The sequence below is a fragment of the Gossypium hirsutum genome, chromosome D01 (genome assembly GCF_007990345.1).
Source record: "Gossypium hirsutum isolate 1008001.06 chromosome D01, Gossypium_hirsutum_v2.1, whole genome shotgun sequence".
In the NCBI taxonomy this organism is placed as follows: domain Eukaryota; kingdom Viridiplantae; phylum Streptophyta; class Magnoliopsida; order Malvales; family Malvaceae; genus Gossypium; species Gossypium hirsutum.
The window spans coordinates 44,416,780-44,430,091 of record NC_053437.1 but is presented as its reverse complement, the minus strand read 5'-3'; the positions used below and the strand labels follow the sequence as shown (position 1 = coordinate 44,430,091).

Genomic DNA, 13,312 nt, shown 5'->3' with positions numbered 1-13,312 from the left:
GGCCAAGTTCATCTGAATATTTGTAGACGTTTTGTCATCTATTATAAACACTTCGCCATTTTCTTCTTATTTATATTTTTATTTGCTTTCATATTTCTTTTCATAGAATTTGTTTTAGGTCCTCTCCATCCGCTTGAAGCAAATAAACCCCGAGATTATCATAACAACAAGGATTCGAGCTACTCAGGGAAGTTTTCACGTTTGCACTTTAATTATTTTACACTAAGGGAAATGTATGTTCTAAAGAGTGGGGGAAAGTACATATGATTTATTTTTTTTGTGTTTTGACTTGTGTGTTTACTTTGATTTAATTGATTATTTATTTACAAAAGAAAATTTTATTGTTTTTGTTGAATGGTGCTTGGATTATATTAATACTATGAATAGCAGTTGAAGATAATAAAGCATGTAATGGTTCTAGTCAAATATGAAATTTTTATTCATATAAGATAATATGATTATTTTTTTAGGGAAACTGATTACGTTACATAGTTAAATTGCATAATAGATTAGAAGTACCTAAGTAAGAATGTTTAATGAGGCCATATGAGATATAAGTCTTTTATATAGTCGTAGAGACATGAATGCTTGAGTTGATTATTATTCAATTGATTTAATTCGAAGCATGAAAGAAATTGTGTATGGTAGGATGCTTAGGGATGACCTAAGGCATTGTTTGAATAGCCAGTTCTGAAATGACCATACCTTGATCCTATAAATCCCTAGTCTCCTTATTTGAAGCTTGATGACTCCCTTTTGATGAACTAACAAAATTGAAACCCAAATACCCAACATAAAACTAGTACTCTTCCCTATCCTTGGTCCTTTAATACATTACGAAATAGATGTCAAGCCATAGATATTGAGGGTTTAGGTAGATACATCACGATGGTTTCAAAAAAAAAAGAAAAAAAGGAAGAAATAATGTGATATACTGATTATAGGTCAGGCAAAAATGTGCGTCAAAGAAGAATCGAGAGAAAGTCAAAAGTAAAAATAAGAAGAAAAAGTACAGAACAAAAACAAAAGCACTGTGATTGTGAAATGAGTAAATAGTCAAAGTGACAAAATAAAGAGTCACAAAATTAAGAAAAATCAGTCATCATTGCACTAAAACTCGTTAAGTCGATCATAGTTGCTAGTATTATATTGTATCCTCCTACATGGAGAGATAAGGTAGGTAAGCGAGGGAGACAAAAGGCGGTGAGCTTTGATGGGACATTAAGGGGGAAGAGAGAGAATAATGTCATGTGCCTAACTATTTCTAGTGTTTGAACCGTTTTGAGTCATATTTTTCTTTGAACTCATATCGTCCTAAACGTTAAAACATTACAATCCTAGAATACCAATGTGACTTAATCGTTCTCTGTGCATAATCTTCTGAAATTGCTAACAATTTTATTTAATGAATAATTTTAATTCACATCATTGTGTCTACTACATAGTTGTTTGATTTATCTTAATGGTGATATTTTTAAACATTTGTTCATGAGAATCATTTCTAATTTGTTAGTAATGTAACTTTGTAAACTAATACTGATTGACTTTAAAAAAATTCTAGGCATAGAACTATCAAGATTAAGTTATATGTGCGATAAGAATTGTTATACCTTTAATTTTTGACAATCATGTTCTTAATAATAATAAAATCTAAGGGACATCTTATAATTGCATGCTGTGTTTAGACTTGGTTTACTTGAGGATAAGAAAAAAAGTTAACTATAGGGGAGTTTAGGTGTGAGGTTCTTATTTACACCCGTCTTCACTAAATTTTGCTTGTTTAAAGAAAGAAATTAAGTCATTTCCATATTTTTTTTTATTTTCCCTTTTTCCAATATATGTGTTCTGGTTGTTTGAGGACAAACAAAAAGTTAAGTGTGAGGGTGTGATCTGCCATGAAATACAATATTATTTACATCCTTTTTACACATAACTTTAGTTTGTTTAATATATAAATCAAAGCATCTTAGTATATATTTAGGCTTTTCATACTTAAAGTAGTAATTTATGTTTTCAGTAGTTTTTATTGCTTTTATATATCTAAATAAGGTTACATGTTCTTGTAGGTCAAGTCGGGAGCTAAAGATGCTTATTCGGCCTAAAATTAATGCCTATGTTGTGACACCAAGATACTGAAGTCTCAACATCAAAGACAGAAGCTAAAAACAAGTTTTGGAGCGAAACTGCCTTTAGTGTCTGGAACATTAGAAATGTGCAAGTGTACACAACCGCAACAAGTAATAAAGTGAAAATGTCGAGTTATAGTACCCACAGGGACTGTGAAAAAAATTATTTATGAAATTAATTGAAAACACTTTGGTGAAGGAAAATATTTTGATTCGAGGAGGTGATTAAAAACTAGGATTTTAGCTAAGTAAAAAAAAAATCAAAGTTCCAATGCATGATTTCAAAAGATGATTTTAATAAAAATGACATAACTGTGCTAGATTAATTGCATTTCTTGACTTAGAATTATTAAACTCATGTTCATGTTGTTACGAATAAATTCACGGCAACTCGGTAATTTGCTAACTTATGAACATACTTACCTACCAAAATCCATTTATCTTTTGGCTATATCTCTATGTCAATTCAACCGATTAAACAAATTCTAATAAGCAAATGTGTTAATGCACATACATACTTATGAAATTAAAATAATCTCTTGTACATATCTCTATGCCAATTCAAACAATTAATTCAATCTCATAAGCACGTAAAAGATTACATGAGGTAACAATGTATTTTTACCTTGAAACAGTTTAATCACAATAATCTTGTAAGTTATGCAAGGCTAATGTATCGCTAGATACCGTTGCTAATTTAACCCTCAGCTAACTTAGATGATTAAAACTTGCACTGATTAAGTATCGTGTCAATTAATTAAAATTTCAATCCGTTTAAATAATTAATTCATTTGTCGTGATTTTACTTAATGAACCATCTTACCGAGGCCTATAACAACACAAACACAATTTTAATAAATTAAATAGATGAAATGCAATCAACCTAACACGATTTAAATTTAATACATATTAATTAAATTAAACATATCAACATCACAAATATTCATAGACATGTTCATCATAACAACAAAATTAAAAGGATAGGGAACAAGAATCAAATTCGGTGTTTTCTCCGTGGCTTGACTAGTTTGCTCCACTCCTCCTTCTCTGCTTGTTCTTGTCGAACAGAGGCTTCTACGAAAACTCGAATGCTACTCCAAATGGTGTTTTATTGGATCTTTTTCAAGTGGTGAAATCGGCAAGGGAATGGAGAAGAAAATGAAGAACAGTGAAGAGAGAAAAGTTAGAGAGAAGTGAAGATATGAGAATGGTTGAGATGTTTCTGAAGTAAGCAGCCAATAGGGTATTTATAGGTTGAGAAGACTAATAAAAATATCCAAAATCAGTAGCCAAAGACTTCCCCCATGGCCGGCCACACATGTGGTGTAACACCCCTCGCCTGCATCCGACGCCGGGACGGGGTTCGAGGTGCTACCTGACTTTTACTAACATTTTCATACTAAATAGGGCCATAAAATCTCAAATAATTAAAAACTTTTCTTTTCACATGCAATTTGTCCCTTATGCGAGCTTACGAGGCCCAATACATGCATTCGGGGCGGTTCGGGACCCAATCGAAAACTCATGAAAAACTTAGAAAAATCTCTTGCGTTAAGGCTTCACACGCCCATGTGCTCAGGCCGTGTGGCCAGAAATAGGCTAATTATCAAGCCTTTTGTCACTCTCACACCACATGCATAGATACATACTTATCCAATAACAAACAACGTGGCATAAATGAGCTCTTAAACATCTACAAACATGTTATGCTCAAGTTATTTTCTTATGCAATAAATATTATAGAATTTGCCCATATCATTACCACATACTAGACATAACTATCATTACATCACAAACCATTCATGAAGCATTATTAACTATTTACCAATCACTTAATCCTGCATTAGTTACTAGCTCATCAATGAATCTCAATTCAATCTCCAGGCATACATGTTGTAAGCCACATCACAAGAGATAATAACATACATGCATAAGAATAATCATATAGGCCCATAATGTCATTAGCCAACATAGGCCAATTTACATGACTAATACTACCTTAATAACAAGCCAATGCCTTTGGCTAAATCATAATATTACATACTCACATTAAAACCCTATACATGCCATAGACTCAAATCACTTGAGTTTACTTACTCAGATAACGTTAACTCGATAGGGTGATAATATCTCTGACGGCCTCCAACCCGAGCTAACCTGGAAACTCTAGAAAACATGGGAAAGAAGGGGGGTAAGCTTTCGCTTAGTAAGTTCATATGAAAACAATAAGCAACTCATTAACTTGTTTTATCAATTTTTACAACATATTCTCAAGTTTACTACAAGCTGTCTTCCTGCTCAACAGTCACTAAATTATTTATATCTGGAGCTACGAAACTCAAAATTAAGTTCCGTTAATTTTACCTGAAACTAGACTCATTTATCTTTCTTTCATAAAATTTCCAGAATTTTTGACTTAGCCAATTAGTACATTTTATTCCTCAAGTTTGCTCCTGATTCACTGTCTGACAATTTCAACCCTTCTGCACTAAAGTTCAATTATCTCATAGTACAGGATTCGAATAATGTTCTCGTCTATTTCTCTTGAAACTAGACTCATATTTCTACTTACTAATTTTTTTCTAGAATTTTTGGTAAATCCATTTAGTACATTTTATTATTTAAATTTTCCCCTGTTTCAGGGTATGACTACTCTGACCCCTATGCACTACGAATCAAATTTCTCCATGTACAGAATTCCAATGACCATGCTGTTTGTTGCCCTTAAAAATAGACTCAATAAGGAATCTATGCAGGTAAGGTATGACTCTTAATAATTTTTTGTACAATTTACGGTGAATTTATAAAATCAAAACAGGGGATCTCAAATTCATTCAGACCCTGTTTCACAAGAATTTAAATATCACACAATATAGAATTCTTTTTCTTCCTCTATTTCTTTCATGTGAAAATAGACTCATTAAGCTTTAATCCCATATTTTATTCTGCCTCTAACTCATTTTCCACTATTTTTAGTGTATTTTCAAAATTACACTACTGCAATAACTCAAATCTGTTAAGGCTAAGTTACTCATTCATGGTCATCGTTCATAATATTAATACAACACCATTTTATCCATCATGGTAAGAACACATATTATGCATCATAGATCATCACATATCAAGGCATTCTCATAGGATTAGTATACATACTTGCACAACTCGTAACATAACTCGAGTGCATACTCACCAATGACTTACCTCATTGGGACCATCATCAACTCTTTCCTTGGATTGCCCGTTGAACACTTGGAATACTAATTGGATACTCGGAAAAGCCTTTGCACATAAGTGCCTCAATTGTAGCTAAAGCTACCTCATATCTCATTACATTTCAATGCTCACTCTCGAGCTAGTCATATAGACTCATAATTCCTAGTGACATGTCACTCGTATCCTATTCTATTCCTAAGGTTCAAACGGGATTTTTCCTCGTCTATTAAGGCTTTGTCTTATCATATTTCTATTAATCACATACACCTTAATATCTGTACAATTCATGTAATGATAACATTTAAATACATGTATAGCATGGTATTGTTTACATACGAACTTACCTCAATACCACAAAGGTGAAAAGGACATACTCGTCCATAAATCGATTTCTTTCCGTTCTAGGTCCAAGTCTCAATTTTCATCATCTATAACATCACATTTAGCCTACCAATCAGTCACAATATTCATATGGGTCTAAAAATCATATTTTTACAAATTTTCATTTTGACCCCTAAACTTTTGCATATTTGCACTTTTGCCCCAATGCTCGTAAATTAATTTTTATTCAATTTCTATAAGGTTTAAGACATGCTGAACATTTTTCTCTTCTATGGCAACTCCAAATTTTCACTAATTCACACACTTATGACCAATTTATAACTTTTACAATTTAACCCCTTTTTGATATTTTTACCGAAATTCATTGAATAAAACTCATATTTAACACATCAAACATTCATTATCCACTATAAATCATCAAAACACAACCATATCATGAATGGGTAAATTTTTAAACTCTAATTTCTTTTCAATCAATTGGTAGAAATAGAAAATTTAAGCTTCAGGGATCTCAAAAATACGAAAATTATTAAAAACGAGACAAAAACCGTACCTATATAAGCCATAGAAGCTTGGCCGAATGGAGCTCATCCATGGCTGCCATTTTCAGTTCTTTCCCACGGTTGAAGAAGAAAGAATGGAAAAAAAAATGATAGCTTTTATCATTTTTGTCTTATTAGGTTATTTTAATTAATTTACAAAATTACCCTTTTTATTTCAACCAAATATCAAAAATACCAAACAAATATCCATTCACTAACTTATTAAAGGAATAATTATCACATAAGGACTTTCAATTTAAAACTCATAACAATTAGGCACCTCATATATAAAGAACTCAACTTTTGCACTTTTTACAATTTAGTCCTTTTGACTAAATTGAGTGCTCAAACGTCAAAATTTTCGAATGAAATTTTTACGAAATATTTTCATAAATTTATAGACTATAAAAATATAATAAAAATAAAATTTTTTTCTCGTCGGGTTTGTGGTCCCGAAACCACTGTTCTGACTAGACCCAAAATCGGGCTGTTACATTTCTTCCCCCTTTAGGGATTTTCGTCCCCGAAAATCTTACCAGAAAAAATTGTTCTCTACTTTCACGAGTCACTTATATCTTTTTCTCACAACTTACAAAACAACTCCGCACAAGCTCATACTCAAGATTTCCTATAGCTTTTCCATAGTTGAGGTATAAACCTCGGAGCTCAATTTGAAACACTGGAGACTGACATTCTTGGAACTATAAACTCAGAAACATACAACTCAGTCACATCTGTTGAATAATATATCTGTACATACTAAAATAATCATGCAGATTTCCATCATCAATCTTTCACAATTCAACTTGCATCTCTCCTTTTTCCTGGAAATGAGAGACATCCCGATACGAAATTCATAACAGTCCTTTCTCATTTTCTTCCCACTGTCATCATTGACAATAATAATCTCGAATACATTTGATATTCGGCTTTACCCTATAGACAATTCGACATCCTTTGAACGAATAAACAAGATACTACTGTGAACTCTGTACTCAATTCTCTGTATACCCAGAGTTTCTCAGTACTGAAATCTTACTCTGAATTAATAGTAATAGAAACCAGAAATCAAATCCTCCCTGCAATTCCAAATTAAAAGTCGAATCATGCTGTACTTGTTTAATTTACCACTTATAGCCACATTTCTATACTCTGATCATCAACTGTTTAGAAACTTTACTAACATGAATAAAATGATTCCAACTTCATAGATGTGGTCTTTTTATTAATCAGGATAACTATACTTATAACATCTCTCGAACAAGAGAAATCCAACTAATATGTTTCCATAACATACTTTCAAGAATAAAACCCATCATTTCTGACTGTACGACTACTTACCAAAGAACACGTTACAGTATTCTCGAACCAGAGAATAAACTTAAATGCACATAACTCAGATTTACTTTTGCAGAATAACTATTCTTTACCCCAGAAATTTTAAAGAAATCTCGACACTGAAATCCTCACACTTCTATGGTCGAGCCAGAAGCTTAATCATAACAGATTCTAATATCGCAAGCCAAAGATTACTCGTAAAGATAAGCCAAGCTTGATAATTCTTGAAACAAGAACGAGAGAAAAGCCAATATAAGAAATTCCAAGATATAAAGACTATACCAGAAATCCGAGAATATAATCCAGAAGAAAATAATAAATATGATCCAGAAAGTCCCTCAGAGAAAACCAGAAGGAAACTACTGTCTGTACGCTCTAGAATTTCTCGTAACAGAGATAATATAATTCTCCAATATATATAAACCATAATCAATAGAACATCAGAATAATCTCATATAGATTTTTACTATCAACTTCATTCCAGTATATCAGAATAGAAATCTGAAGAGATGGGGAAATGTCGATCATAACTAACTGGACCAATAGAACTTTTCATCTAATATCATAGTCACTAGCATCTTCATACGATAGAATTTCCATTCGAAAGGGATAACCATACATATTCCCCAAAATAGAGGAAAACATAGAATACTCAGAAGAGAAAGATAGCCATCACTTTATTTAATTGAATCCGTCATATTCAGACATCTGTGCAAGTCCGACATTATTCCTCTAACTAATTCTGTCTTCGCTAATCTCATACTATTCCATTATTGTACTCTTCAGTTTCACTTTTGCAAGCATATGCAACATATGTCTCGAAAATCTCATCGTATAACTCTATTCTGGTAAGGGGGCGAAGATTGTAAAGCCTCTAAACTTTTGACTCTCAAGCAAATACATATTCAACAACAACATAGCATTACACACATCGATTCAAACATTTCAAATTTCCAACTTGTTATGAACACATTTTCACATATCTGAGTAATACATGCAACTTTATTTCGTGCGAATATTAGCTAAACATAAGTGAATTTATCATAACTCAAACTTTCATTTCTTTTTCTCAAATTACCCTTAATGTTTTATCAAATTTCCATATTTAGTCTTAATCACTTGCCAATATTTATCAAATTGGAGAACGTCTTATGGTTTTTGAGTACATCGCTTACTTGATGCCATAGTTCAACTATGGTCTTGTACTAGCTCTCATCCATCTGTGCCGATGCCATGTCCCAGACAGGTCTTACACTGACACATGTAACCGTGCTGACGCATGTCCCAGACATGTCTTACACTAGCACATCCCGTAGCCAACGCATGTCCCAGACATGTCTGACATTGGCTAACATCTCGAGGCCGATGCATGTCCCAGACATGTCTTACACTGGATCTCATACTATGGCTGATGCATGTCCCAAACATGTCTTACACTAGCCCTTGCCTCAATGCCGATGCCATGTCCCATACATGGTCTTACACTGGCATACAAATCTCATGTATTGCCATGGTCCAACAATGGTCTTTTCCGTCAATTCATTAGTGAACGATCGTACTCATTCCCTGCGTTCCACCCAATTTGATCTTTCATTACAACTTTCATGCTATTGTGACATTTATGATTCTGTAACTGAGATTATAAAGCATAACATTACTGCATCTTGACTTCATCAATCTAGACATAAATGTCAACCTCATGTATATACTAATTATTAATCATGCAATAAAAGCATTCATACATACATTCTGTCATTTCAAGCAAATTTCTTTCTTTTCCTAAACACTTGGCCAAATCAAGTTGGACATTTAACATCGTATGAATACTAACATGCATAAAAGCGTTTTTTCACAACTTAACTGTGTTTTACTCCACTATTCACATTCTTTATCTCAAGAGTATCACATAATGAAAACTAGTTCATATAAAAAAAATCATGGATTTCTTTTCATACCTTTCCTAATTTTCAGCATATCATAAGCATGATTCAATAATCTCAACTTTACTCTTATCTCTATCAAGATTTGCTCGGTTGGAACTCATTCCTGTCTTAATCAACAGTTTTGTTAGGGCCAAGAGATATCACACTATCACGAGTAATACTATGGCATGTATAGCTAGACTCTCTTACGCTAGGTTAGTCCGAGAACCGACTAAACCATGCTCTGATACCACTAAATGTAACACCCCTCGCCTGCATCCGACGCCGGGACGGGGTTCGAGGTGCTACCTGACTTTTACTAACATTTTCATACTAAATAGGGCCATAAAATCTCAAATAATTAAAAACTTTTCTTTTCACATGTAATTTGTCCCTTATGCGAGCTTACGAGGCCCAATACATGCATTCGGGGCGGTTCGGGACCCAATCGAAAACTCATGAAAAACTTAGAAAAATCTCTTGCGTTAAGGCTTCACACGCCCATGTGCTCAGGCCGTGTGGCCAGAATAGGCTAATTATCAAGCCTTTTGTTACTCTCACACCACATGCATAGATACATACTTATCCAATAACAAACAACGTGGCATAAATGAGCTCTTAAACATCTACAAACATGTTATGCTCAAGTTATTTTCTTATGCAATAAATATTATAGAATTTGCCCATATCATTACCACATACTAGACATAACTATCATTACATCACAAACCATTCATGAAGCATTATTAACTATTTACCAATCACTTAATCCTGCATTAGTTACTAGCTCATCAATGAATCTCAATTCAATCTCCAGGCATACATGTTGTAAGCCACATCACAAGAGATAATAACATACATGCATAAGAATAATCATATAGGCCCATAATGTCATTAGCCAACATAGGCCAATTTACATGACTAATACTACCTTAATAACAAGCCAATGCCTTTGGCTAAATCATAATATTACATACTCACATTAAAACCCTATACATGCCATAGACTCAAATCACTTGAGTTTACTTACTCAGATAACGTTAACTCGATAGGGTGATAATATCTCTGACGGCCTCCAACCCGAGCTAACCTGGAAACTCTAGAAAACATGGGAAAGAAGGGGGGTAAGCTTTCGCTTAGTAAGTTCATATGAAAACAATAAGCAACTCATTAACTTGTTTTATCAATGTTTACAACATATTCTCAAGTTTACTACAAGCTGTCTTCCTGCTCAACAGTCACTAAATTATTTATATCTGGAGCTACGAAACTCAAAATTAAGTTCCGTTAATTTTACCTGAAACTAGACTCATTTATCTTTCTTTCATAAAATTTCCAGAATTTTTGACTTAGCCAATTAGTACATTTTATTCCTCAAGTTTGCTCCTGATTCACTGTCTGACAATTTCAACCCTTCTGCACTAAAGTTCAATTATCTCATAGTACAGGATTCGAATAATGTTCTCGTCTATTTCTCTTGAAACTAGACTCATATTTCTACTTACTAATTTTTTTCTAGAATTTTTGGTAAATCCATTTAGTACATTTTATTAGTTAAATTTCCCCTGTTTCAGGGTATGACTACTCTGACCCCTATGCACTACGAATCAAATTTCTCCATGTACAGAATTCCAATGACCATGCTGTTTGTTGCCCTTAAAAATAGACTCAATAAGGAATCTATGCAGGTAAGGTATGACTCTTAATAATTTTTTGTACAATTTACGGTGAATTTATAAAATCAAAACAGGGGATCTCAAATTCATTCAGACCCTGTTTCACAAGAATTTAAATATCACACAATATAGAATTCTTTTTCTTCCTCTATTTCTTTCATGTGAAAATAGACTCATTAAGCTTTAATCCCATATTTTATTCTGCCTCTAACTCATTTTCCACTATTTTTAGTGTATTTTCAAAATTACACTACTGCAATAACTCAAATCTGTTAAGGCTAAGTTACTCATTCATGGTCATCGTTCATAATATTAATACAACACCATTTTATCCATCATGGTAAGAACACATATTATGCATCATAGATCATCACATATCAAGGCATTCTCATAGGATTAGTATACATACTTGCACAACTCGTAACATAACTCGAGTGCATACTCACCAATGACTTACCTCATTGGGACCATCATCAACTCTTTCCTTGGATTGCCCGTTGAACACTTGGAATACTAATTGGATACTCGGAAAAGCCTTTGCACATAAGTGCCTCAATTGTAGCTAAAGCTACCTCATATCTCATTACATTTCAATGCTCACTCTCGAGCTAGTCATATAGACTCATAATTCCTAGTGACATGTCACTCGTATCCTATTCTATTCCTAAGGTTCAAACGGGATTTTTCCTCGTCTATTAAGGCTTTGTCTTATCATATTTCTATTAATCACATACACCTTAATATCTGTACAATTCATGTAATGATAACATTTAAATACATGTATAGCATGGTATTGTTTACATACGAACTTACCTCAATACCACAAAGGTGAAAAGGACATACTCGTCCATAAATCGATTTCTTTCCGTTCTAGGTCCAAGTCTCAATTTTCATCATCTATAACATCACATTTAGCCTACCAATCAGTCACAATATTCATATGGGTCTAAAAATCATATTTTTACAAATTTTCATTTTGACCCCTAAACTTTTGCATATTTGCACTTTTGCCCCAATGCTCGTAAATTAATTTTTATTCAATTTCTATAAGGTTTAAGACATGCTGAACATTTTTCTCTTCTATGGCAACTCCAAATTTTCACTAATTCACACACTTATGACCAATTTATAACTTTTACAATTTAACCCCTTTTTGATATTTTTACCGAAATTCATTGAATAAAACTCATATTTAACACATCAAACATTCATTATCCACTATAAATCATCAAAACACAACCATATCATGAATGGGTAAATTTTTAAACTCTAATTTCTTTTCAATCAATTGGTAGAAATAGAAAATTTAAGCTTCAGGGATCTCAAAAATACGAAAATCATTAAAAACGAGACAAAAACCGTACCTATATAAGCCATAGAAGCTTGGCCGAATGGAGCTCATCCATGGCTGCCATTTTCAGTTCTTTCCCACGGTTGAAGAAGAAAGAATGGAAAAAAAAATGATAGCTTTTATCATTTTTGTCTTATTAGGTTATTTTAATTAATTTACAAAATTACCCTTTTTATTTCAACCAAATATCAAAAATACCAAACAAATATCCATTCACTAACTTATTAAAGGAATAATTATCACATAAGGACTTTCAATTTAAAACTCATAACAATTAGGCACCTCATATATAAAGAACTCAACTTTTGCACTTTTTACAATTTAGTCCTTTTGACTAAATTGAGTGCTCAAACGTCAAAATTTTCGAATGAAATTTTTACGAAATATTTTCATAAATTTATAGACTATAAAAATATAATAAAAATAAAATTTTTTTTCTCGTCGGGTTTGTGGTCCCGAAACCACTGTTCTGACTAGACCCAAAATCGGGCTATTACATGTGGCATGTTTGAATATTTCAAACATGTTATTTTAAGGTAGGGGCAAATCTAGAAAGGCATAAATAGTGGAGGGGTTTGAACGCAATTTGAAGGAGTCTTCAAGGTCCATTTTTCAAGCCAAATAATCAGCTAAGAAAGCTTATTGGGTCAGCATGTGGGACGGTTTTGGGCTGCTCAGTGCTCGGTTGGATCGATTTTGTCGGTTCAACTCAACTAGGCCCCTTTTCATAATTAATTAACAATAATTTAACCAAAATTAAATTGGATTAAAATTAAAATTAATTATATTATGAATTAATACA

The 13,312-nt window shown here is 32.9% G+C and overlaps 2 long non-coding RNA genes across 2 annotated transcripts; both read right to left on the bottom strand.

Moving 5' to 3' along the window:
• Positions 1 to 3,887: 3,887 nt before the first annotated feature.
• LOC121213645 (uncharacterized) lies at positions 3,888 to 6,345 on the bottom strand. The gene is made up of 3 exons (XR_005909023.1): positions 6,235 to 6,345; positions 5,684 to 5,767; positions 3,888 to 4,292 (listed from the first exon to the last, which is right to left on the bottom strand). It is a non-coding gene; the product is annotated as an uncharacterized lncRNA (long non-coding RNA).
• A 3,832-nt stretch (positions 6,346 to 10,177) lies between these two features.
• LOC121213644 (uncharacterized) lies at positions 10,178 to 12,818 on the bottom strand. Its single transcript, XR_005909022.1, has 3 exons — positions 12,524 to 12,818; positions 11,973 to 12,056; positions 10,178 to 10,582 (listed from the first exon to the last, which is right to left on the bottom strand). It is a non-coding gene; the product is annotated as an uncharacterized lncRNA (long non-coding RNA).
• Between the last annotated feature and the right edge of the window lie 494 nt (positions 12,819 to 13,312).